This window comes from Phodopus roborovskii, unplaced genomic scaffold (assembly GCF_943737965.1).
Source record: "Phodopus roborovskii unplaced genomic scaffold, PHOROB, whole genome shotgun sequence".
NCBI classification, from domain to species: Eukaryota; Metazoa; Chordata; class Mammalia; order Rodentia; family Cricetidae; genus Phodopus; species Phodopus roborovskii.
The window spans coordinates 43,297,209-43,308,071 of NW_026126511.1; the positions used below are offsets into that span (position 1 = coordinate 43,297,209).

Sequence of the window (10,863 nt, forward strand, 5' to 3'; positions counted from 1 at the left end):
AGGGAAACTCACGGTCAGAACAAAGCACAGCCAGGTATAACTAGCTGCATATAGGAAATCTACCAAACAACCAAGTGTATGTACTTCTATCTTAGTTCTGTTGGCTTCTTGTTTCTTCAAGACAGGCTTTCACTATAACACAGTGGCTGGCCTGGAACCAGCTATATAGGCCTTGACCTCACAGAGATCTGCCTGCCTCTGCCTTCCAAGTCCCGGGATTAAAGACATGTACCTCCATGCCTAGACAGCGATGTTAGTTTAGTAACTTTTCCTTACATGGCCACTGTAGAAATAAGTGAGTACTTCATTGTAAAACTTCAGGACAGGGGATTGGAGCGATGGCTCAGAGGTTAAGAGCACACTGGCTGTTCTTCCAGAGGTCAATTCCAAGCAACTACATGGTGACTCACAATCATCTATAATGAGATCTGGTGTTCTCTTCTGTTGTCCAGATATGCATACAGGCAGAACACTATATAAAATAAATAAATCTTTAAAAAATTAAGAGAGAATTAAAATCATTAGTTTTCCTATCTTTCAGAATAGTTATATGATATATGTACATGGTTTATTGCAAAAGTGGAAGGAAGAATTGGAACCTGCTTTAGCAGTACCCTTTCATTTATGATATGGTCTAAATCTTGTGTTCCATTGTGGGGTCCTTTTTGGAGTCTTCTACTCATCTGATTATCTTCTAAACAACACTGCAGTGAACACACATGACAAAATTCCTTCTCATGCCTTAATTACACTTTTAATTAATATGAAAGCTTAAATAAGCTACTAAAATACAAACGAAACAATTTTTTAAAAGATCAGCCAAATGTGATGGCTCATATCTCCAGCAATTAGACTTGAGATGAAAGAGTTGTCTTTAAGTTCCAGTTTGCCTGGACTACAGAGTGAGATGTCATTGTAAGCCCCCTCAAAAACAAAACAAAACAAAAAAAAAAAAAAAAAAAAAAAAAAAAAAAAGAGCCAAACCAAAGCAAACACTATCCAAGGGATGGAGAGATAGCTCAGCTCAGCAGTTAAGAACACTGATTGTTCTTCCAGAGGACTCAGGTTCAATTCCCAGCAACCAAGTGGCAGCTCATAGCTGTCTGTAACTCCGTTCCAGAGGATATGACACCCTCACACATACATACATGCAAGCAAAACACCAATGCACATAAAATAAAAAATTTAAAAACTCTATTCCTACTCCAACAAAACAACCCAGTTACATGACAAGTAGAGAAATTGACATTCTTTAGTTTTGATTTTGTTTTTTCAAGACAGGGTTTCTCTGTGTAGCGCTGACTGTTCCAGAACTCACTCCATAGACCAGGCTGCTCTTGAACTCAGCAATCCACCTGCCTCTGCCTCCCAAGTACTGGAATTAAAGACTTGCATCACCACTTCCTATCGGGACATTTGGTAATATTTAGGAATCAATTGGTAATATTTAGGAATCATTAGCTCTGATGATAACATTTTAGTTTTTTTTATTTTCTTTTATGTGTTTGTTTTGCCTGCATGCATGTCTGTGCACTGCTTATCTGCAGCAGCACCCATGGCTGTCAGGGAGGACATTAGATCCTCTGGAACTTGAGTTCCAGGTGGTTGTGAGCAGCCATGTGTACACTGGGGACCAAAGCCAGGTCCTCCCAAGAGCAGCAAGTACTCTTAATCTCTCCATCTCTCCATCTTTGTATTGATTTTGTAGTTATTTTTTAAAGTCCTTATTCTTTAGAAACATATATTGTGATTTTTATAAATAAATAACATACTATATATGGTTTGTTTCAAAGTAATCTTGGTAGGTGGTGATTGAGATAAAACAAGAGTGGTTAATTAAAGCTGGGCTCCTGGAGAGCTAATGAGCTATTTTCTTCTACTTTTGTGCATTGTTGGAAGTTTCCACATTAAACATTATACCTAAGCCAAGACTGCAACAATAACAAAGGCACTTATTAAGCACCAAGACACATGCCAGACATGTGATTCGGCAGGAAGACTTGAGAGATTGATTCATCAACCTCATAACTGACAGGAAAATGGAAAGCAGGCCCAGCCTCAAAGTTAGAAAAGTTGTATCAGTTTCAGATCTGAAAGCAATAACTACATTCTAGACAGCAAATACAGAGTCTGATACACTATAGAAGAGCCAGTCTTTAAAATAATTAGATGCATTTATGAGTGTTTTGTCTGAATGCATACCTACATGTGTATACCTACAAGTAAGTGGGGCTGGGAGCCACCATGTGTGTGCTGGGAACTGAACCTGGCTTCTTTGCAAGATCAAGTAGTCTCAAATGCCCAGCCATGTAACCAGCCCCAAGCTTCCAGTCTTAATACTGCTTATGCACTTTATGAAATCAAAATGTGTAGCTTTTCTTTCTAGGTAAGCTGAGTATGGAGATCCCATGAGCCAACAAAGCCCCTTGTTCACTCAGTTGTGACTGCAATGAGAGAGTAAGGGGAACTGCGCTAATCGGCAGACAGGTTTCCCGCTGCTCACTAACTTTGACTGTTTGAAATGGCATTTAGATATCCTGCAACTCTCAGTGGCTACACTTTTCATAATTAATTAATAAACAACATTAATGAACTGGGCCTAGTGGCACAGCTACTCAGAAGGCTGAGGCTGGAAGATCACAAGTTTGTTGCTAACTTAAAAAAAAAAAAATACTGCCTCTGTATAGTGGTTTGAATAAGAATGCGCCCCCCCTCCCACCAATAGGGAATTGTACAGAGATCCACAAGGATGACCCCAACTAACAATCTAAGCAATAGTGGAGAGGCTACCTTAAATGCCCTTCCATGATAATGAGATTGGTGACTACCTTATATGCCATCCTAGAGCTGGTGGAAGGAGAAGCAGACACCCATAGCTAACTACTGAGCTAAACTCCTGGAATCCAGTTGAAGAGAGGGAAGAGTGATGAGCAAAGGAGTCAAAACCAGGCTGGAGAAACCCACAGAAACTGTTGACCTGAACATGGGGGAGCTCATGGACCCCAGTCTGATAGCTGGGAAACCAGGATAGGATGACCAAGACCCCAAATGTGGGTGTTAGGAGGACTGGGCAATCTATGGGGTCTCTGGTAGTGGATCAGTATGTATCCCTAGTAGATGAATGGTCTTTGAGAGCCCATTCCACATAGAGGGTTACTCTCTCAGCCTAGAGACATGGGGGAGAGCCTAGGCCCTGCTCCAAATGATATGACTTTGAAGACTCCCCATGGAAGGCCTCCCCCTCCCTGGGGAGCAGAAAGGGCATGGAATGGGGGTTGGGAGGGGGACATGGGAGGAGGGTAGGGTGAGGGAACTGGGACTGACATGTGAAAAAGGCTTGTTTCAAATTTAAATTTAAAAAAGAGGGAAAAGAAAAGAATGACCCAATAGGCTCATACATTTGAATGGTTAGTCATCAGAGAGTGGTACTACTTCAAAAGATGAGGACTTGGTGGAGTAGGTTTGTCCTTTGTTGGAGCAAGTGTGTCACTGGGCATGGGTCCTAAGCCAGGCCTAGTGGCTCTCTCTTCCTGCTGCCCTTAGATCTGGATGTAGAACTCTCAGCTCCTTCTCCAGAACAATGTCTGCCACCATGCTGATAATGGATTAAACCTCTGAAACTGTAAGCAAGTCCCAATTAAACACTTTCCTTTATAAGAGTTTCAGGGGTCAGGGTCTCTTCACAGCAATAAAACATTGACTAAGACACTCTGAAAGATAAATCCCTGCTACTGATGACACCATGCACTTTGGACACAGGACCCAGATGACCCAGGCTGGCTCTATCCTGAAAGTCTCCTCCCTGAGGACTAGCCTTCATGGTACCAGAAGGCCATGCAAGCCTCCAAAGGAGGGAAGCAGCCAACAGTCCTACTCAGAGCTATGACAGACACCTACGAAGCACAATGATCAGCCTGGCACAGTAACCCTAAGGGTGCAGTAGTCAACACTATTCCTTGGTGGTGACCAAAAGCTCACCAACTGGACCAGCTCAGCAAGAGGGAAATAATGTCTGGGCCTGGAAACCCAGCTAACTGTTGGGAGTTAGTGAAGTCATGGATCCTGGAGGAGTGTCTACAACCACCAATTTACTAAAGCAGCATAATCCCTAACTACATTCTAATTACTTACCCTAACACCTACAGATAAGTGTAGTTCTCTTCAAGTTCTCATCAAGCTAATTTTTCTTTACAATAGATGGGGACCACTTAGAAACCCACAATCGATCAAAATACACTTGTGGAGCCCAGTGCCAGTTGATACATCCACAGCACAACTCCTGTGCAGAAGACTTAGGGATCATTGTAGAAGAGTGGGCAGAAAGACTATGAGAGTCAGAGGAACAGGAAAGTAAGCGAAGCTATATCCATGAAGTCTCACCAACATGGCTGCCTAAATATGACCTGATCAATAGACATGCTAACATGAAACAGGGAAAGTCCATGAGGTTCTCAACCCCAGACAAAGAATTAGAAACAACTAAAGAATGGTGAGAGAAGGAGAAGTAGTCTTCCCCAGGTAAGAATACACCAATCTATTATTCAATACCAAATGGTAAAAGTCAGGTATGATGCTGCACGCCTTTAGTCCCAGAATTTGGGAAGCAGGCAGATAGATCTGTGAGTTTGAGGCCAGTCTGGTTTACATAAAGAGTTCCGAGACTGCCATGGTTATATAGAGAGACCCTGTCTCAAAACAAATAACAAAAAACCAAATGGTCAGAATTGAAAACATACATACAAGTAATATTATACAGACTAAGCAAGCTGTATTTATACATTTAGAAACACACACGACTACCAATGATCAAACATTGAGCCCTTGCTTGTATGAGGTCCTAGGTTTGATCCTAGTATTTTGAGTCAGAGAGAGAAAATATGAAAATATAACTCAAAAATAGCATTTATGTATTTATCTCTGTGACTCTGGAGAATCAAATTCAGGGACTTTTGTATGTAAGACAATGGTTTTACTCACCTGCCCCTGCCCCAGACCCAAAATGGCTTTTTCATGAATGGTGTCAGAGTTAAATTTACCTCCTCAAAACAATCCACCTTTATATTTCTATCCGCAGCCAGATTTGCACCATAGTCTCAGCACAAACTGGAAGTCATTCATTCATTTTAAAAGGTCTATTGGGCACTGTTAGAAGCAGGAGGAATAGGGGACAGGCATCCTCCTCACCCCCAAGAAATTCTTCCTCTCATGGGGCTTGTTTCCTGGCAGGAAGAAGACAGACAGGTAAACAAGTAGATGCTATAATCTGTTTCATGGTGAGAGAGAAAAATAAGTCTGGAAATAGGAGTCAGGGGAGGGGTTTTGTTTTGTTTTACAATTTTAAATAAGGCCAGCAAAGAAGGCATCTGTGTGAAAGTGACTGGGAACCTGACTCAAGGGAGGGAGGGGTCCATGCAGCATTCTAAGGGGAAAGAGAATGCTTCCTCAAGCAGAAGACGGCCAGGTATGTTCCAGTTGGGCCAGGAACAGTATCAGTGAGGGACTCAGGAGGAGGCCAGAGAGAGTGTGTGCTTGGAGAACCAGTTTATGCCAGGCCAGGGAGGCTATCTTAAAGCTGCTCTTCCAAAATAGGCACCCACTGGGAAGTTTAAGCACAGTGGTGATCTAATGGGAACTATGTCATCTGTGCTGTTGAGACTAGACCAGGAGACCCATCTGGGAGTTCAGGCAGGAAGTTACTATAATAAAAAGTGATGGTGGTGAGCACTAGAGAGGTGAGGATGTGTGGTAAGATTCTGGGAGAATCTAGAAAAGCTGGCATAATAGTAAGGGAGTCTACGAGAGAAGGGAGTCAAGGGCAAGTTTTTATGTTGGGCTGGAGATACACTCTGCCTAGCATACCTCAGGCCCTGGTTTCAATTCCCACTGTGGGGATGAGGGCAGATTTTTGATGTAATATCTAGACAGACATAGTTGCCACTTAGTAAAATGGGGCCACTTTGTAATAGTTGCAGGAATATCTACAGTTTGGATGTAGACCTAGGTTTTAGATGCTGTCTTGGGGTTTCTATTACTGTGAGGAGACAACATCACCACTGCAATTTTTTTTTTTCAGATTTATAAAGGAAAGCATTTAGTTGGGGCTGGCTTACAGTTCAGAGGTTCAGTCCATTATTGTCATGGAGAGAAGCATGGTGGCATGCAGGAACACATAGTGCTGGAAAAGGAGCTGAGAATTCTGCCTAATCTTGATCCACAGGAAGCAGGAAAAGACTGCCACACTACTAGGTGGGGCTTGAGCACCTGAGACCTCAGAGCCCACTCCCAGTGACACATCTCCTCCAACAAGGCCACACCCACCCCAGCAGGGTCACACCTTCTAATAGTGCCACTCCATATGGATCAAACATTCAAACACGTGAGTCTTTGAGGGCCAAACCTATTCAAACCACCACAGATGCCTAACAGAGACCCAAGTGGCAGTGTGGACAGACAGATACATATGTGGGGCTTAGAGACTTCTCTGCTGGAGCCCTGAGAAAGCATATGGTGTCTCCTTAGAAACAGATCAGGGTAGGGGAGATGGCTCAGTGGAGAAAGTACACTTGCCTGACCCGATTTCCTCAGAACAGGCGGTAGGAGTGAACTGCTTCCTGGAAGTCGTTCTCTGACCTTCACACTCATGCTGTGGCACTCATGTGCCCACACTCACACAATCATGATCAAGATCAACTAGACAAGGTGCAGGGAAAAGGATGGTCAGGGAAGGGGCAGGATGGGGCCAGAATGGGACCCTGAGGACTTCATGGCAAATTAGGAGGAATCAGTAAACGAACCACCTTCGAGGGAAGCAAGTGAATTAGGATAAATAACAGAGAAAACAAGTCACAGCTTGAACTTGGACACTGTTCTCATACCACACATTCCTTTTATTTTAAGGATATGTATTTAAAGATTTCTTACTCATTATGTTGTTTTGATGCCCATTAAGAACTCACAGACATGTAGTTTTTAAACAGAATCTGGTTATAACTTCCCAGACTAACCTTAGACTCCCCAAACAATGTTATTTTCATTACTTATCAATAGGAATGAGGATTATCTTGACTATGACCTTCATGAGCATAACATGCAATAAGAGGTTACTATGAACAAAACTAGGTCTCCTAGGATCATATCCATTGTGCAGGATTCAGCTAAAAATAACTTATAAGGTTCCATTGAGGATAGATGAAAGAATCTAGCCCTCAATCCTTGGGAGATGAAGAGAGAGGTATAGGAAGAAAGTGTTCAGGGTCTATTAGCTTAATTAAAGGAAAGCTAGAGAAAGTCCCCAGATATAATAATCACTGTGAGAAAATAATCTCTATGATGTCAAAGATATGGCTGGGGATGTTGCTGAGCTGGTAAGATAACTTGCCTAGAATGCATACCTTCCTGGGTTCCACTTTCATAAACCAGGTATAGTGGCTGTCCTGGCTAGTTTTATGTTAACTTGAAAGAAGCTAAAATCTTCTGAGGAGGGACCCTCAATTGAAAAAAAAATGCCTCTATAATATCAGGCTGTAGGCAGGCAAGCCTATAGGGACATTTTCTTAGTGATTGATGAGAGAGGGCCCAGCCCACTGTGGGTAGGGATACTCCTGGGATGGTGGTTCTGGGTTCTATAAGAAAGCAGGCTAAGCAAGCTACAGAGAACAAGCCAGTAAGCAGCTCCCCTCCATGGCCTCTGAATCAGCTTCTGTCTCCAGGATCCTGCACTGTTTGAGTTCCTGCTTTAGTTTCCCTCAATGGATTGTGATTCAGGATATGTACGCCAAATAAACCATTTCCTTTCCAAGTTGCTTTGGTCACGGTGTTTCATCATAGCCATAGAAAAATAACTATGAACTTATAATCTCGGTATTTAGGAGGTAGAGAGCAGGACCAGAAATTCAAGGTGGTAAATGGCTACTTAATGAATTAGAGCTCAGCCAGGAAACAGAAGACCCTATTCAAACAAACAGTATGGTAATTATCTGCATTCTGTCTGGAAATTCCATGATCATTGCAAGAGAACTGACTATACATTTTGATTATATTCATTCCTTCCGTGTCCTCTCTTGTCACCCCCACGCCCAGTCTATCTTAGGGTAACCCATTGTTGTGATAAAAACACATGACCAAAGAAATGTGGGGAGGTAAGAGTTTATTCAGCCTATGCTTCCACACCATAGTTCACCATCAAAGGAAGTCAGGATTGGAGCTCAAGCAGCGCAGGAACCTGGAGGCAGGAGCTGATGGAGGGGTGCTGCTACTGGCTCACTCCTCATGATGTGCTCAGCCTGCTTTCTTGTAGAGCCCAGGACCACTGGCCCAGCAGTGACACTGCCCACAATGGACTGGGTCCTCCCCCATCAATCACTAATTAAGAAGATGATCTACAGGCTTGCCTACAGCACAAGCTTATAGAGGCATTTTCTCAACTGAGGCTCTCCCCTCTCCAATGACTCTAGCTTGACTCAAGTTAAAATAAAACTAGCCAACATATTATCCTACTAATCCTCGTCCTCTTCTGAGTTAGCTGCTCTTCTGCTTTTCTGTATTTGTGCACATGATTCAATGAGCTTCATTAGGGCTATTTACAGGAATATGAGCATCTTACCAATGATCACACTGAAGAAACACATCTTTTCTCTTCCCCCCTCAACTTTTAACTACCTGGAAAGTCCTCAGAGAGGAGTGGGGATCCATGAGGCCCTCCCCTATTTTTATTCTTCCATTTTTAGCACAGTACCTTTTGTTTGTTTTTTGAGACAGGGTTTCCATGGGTAACAGTCCTGGCACTCACTCTGTAGACCACATAGGCTGGCTTTGAACTCAAGAGTTCCACCTGCCTCTGCTTCCCGAGTGCTGGGATTAAAGACGTGCATCACCATCTCTCAGCTAGCATAGTACTTTTAAAAAAGGGGATTTATTTATTATTTATTCTTATTTTACATGTATGAGTGTTTTTGCTCAAATGTATGCATGTGTACTTTGAGCTTGCCTGGTACCCCGAACGGCCAAAAAAAAAAAAAAAAAAAAAAAAAAAAAGGAGTACCAGATCGCCTGAAAATGGAATTATAGACAGCTGTGAGACTCTGTTGGGAGCTGGGAACAAAAGCAAGTGTTCTTAATCTTGGAGGCATCTCTTCAGCCCTCTAGTACAAGTACTTTTTGAAAGCAATTTAGTAGTATCAATGATGAACCACAAAATACTTATCAAAAATAGTCTAGCCATTGTGGAAGACAGTTTGTTGTTTTTTCCCCCCAAAATTAATCATACAAATCAATAGGTGTACTCCTTCCAGAGAAATGGAAATTTTTACTTACACAAAATTTTGTAATTTTTCTCACAGAAACTTTATTCGTAATAGCCACAAACTAAACACTTTTCAAAGAATGGGGTAAATAAACCATAGCTTTTCAGTAGAAAAAGAAACAAACCATTGATATACACCACTTGGATAACACCACAGAATTATGGGGATGGAAAAGTAGCCACAGAGCTAGGCATTAGTGGCAGATGCCTTTAATCCCAGCAGGTGAATCTCTATGAGTTTGAGGCCAGTCTGGTCTACAGAGCAAGTTCCAGGACAGGCTCCAAAGCTACAGAGAAATCCTGTCTCAAAAAAACCAAAAGTAGCCACAGAAGCTGAACATGATGACACATTCCTGTAATTCTTGCTCTGGGGAGGCAAAGGCAGACAGATCTCAGTAAATTAGAAGTCAAGCCTTGTCCCTATATTGAATTGCAGGTCAACCAGGGGTACATGGTAAGACCCTGTCTCAACAATAACAAAGCAAGTCACATATTGTATGATTCCATTTTTAGAATTTTGTTTTGTTTTTTGAGACAGGATTTCTCTGTGTAATAGCCCTAGGTGTCCTGAAACTAGCTCTGTAGATCAGGCTGGCTTTGAACTCACAGCAATCTGCCTGCCTCTGCCTCCTGAGTGCTGGAAATAAAGGCATGTACCCCCATCACCTGGCCTAGAATATTTTTGAAATGGAGAATAGCTGGGCGGTGATGGCACATGGCTTTAATCCCAGTACTTGGGAAGCAGAGGCAGGGGGATCTCTGAGTTCAAGGGCAGCCTGGTCTACCGAGCGAGTTCCAGGACAGCCAGGGATATACAGAGAAACCCGGTCTAGAAAAACCAAAAGCAAAAAAAGAAGAAGAAAGGGAGAACAGATTAGTGGTGGGAGGAGTGGGAGAAAAGAAGGCTCAGCAGTAAGGGAGGTTGTATCTAAAAGGGCAGCTACAGGGATTCCTGTAGTGTTGAAAATGTCTTGTACCATGACTGCAAAAATGTCAATATTCTGGTTTTGATGTAAGTGCTAGATCTCACTACTGGGGGGGAACAACGGGAACAGAATTTGGGCTCTCTCTGCTGCATCTCTGCCATCATCACCATCACCACCATCAATTATAATCATCATAAGAAACAGGATTTTATTTTGTAGTCCCAGCTGGACTGAATGCAGAGACCCGCCTGTTTTTGCCTCCTAAGCGCTGGGTTTACAGGCATGCACCAACATGACTGGCTCTCCAAATCAGTTTGTTCGCTTTCCTTTCCTTTCTTTCTCTTTTTAAAAATAACTGCATATGTATGACCTCCAAACTTACTTTAAAATGCACATCTTCTCTTTCCTAGGCATATAGTCTAAAAGAAAACAAAAAGGTTGAATGTATCCAATGTACACTACAGTTATTTACAAAGGAATATCTATATAAATGAAATGCCTAATCAGAGAAACAGATAAATTATATCCTCCCATTAGTCACTTGACACCAACAAAGGAAACAATATGTGGCACAATATGACAGTACACCACAAATATTTTAATACTAGCAGTTCATGGAATTCTAGCGGGAATAGT

At 42.3% G+C, this 10,863-nt stretch overlaps 1 protein-coding gene across 1 annotated transcript in view; it reads right to left on the reverse strand.

Moving 5' to 3' along the window:
* Window positions 1–10,863, reverse strand: part of Reep4 (receptor accessory protein 4) — an 816,909-nt gene that overhangs the window by 92,948 nt on the left and 713,098 nt on the right. The window lies entirely within an intron of this gene.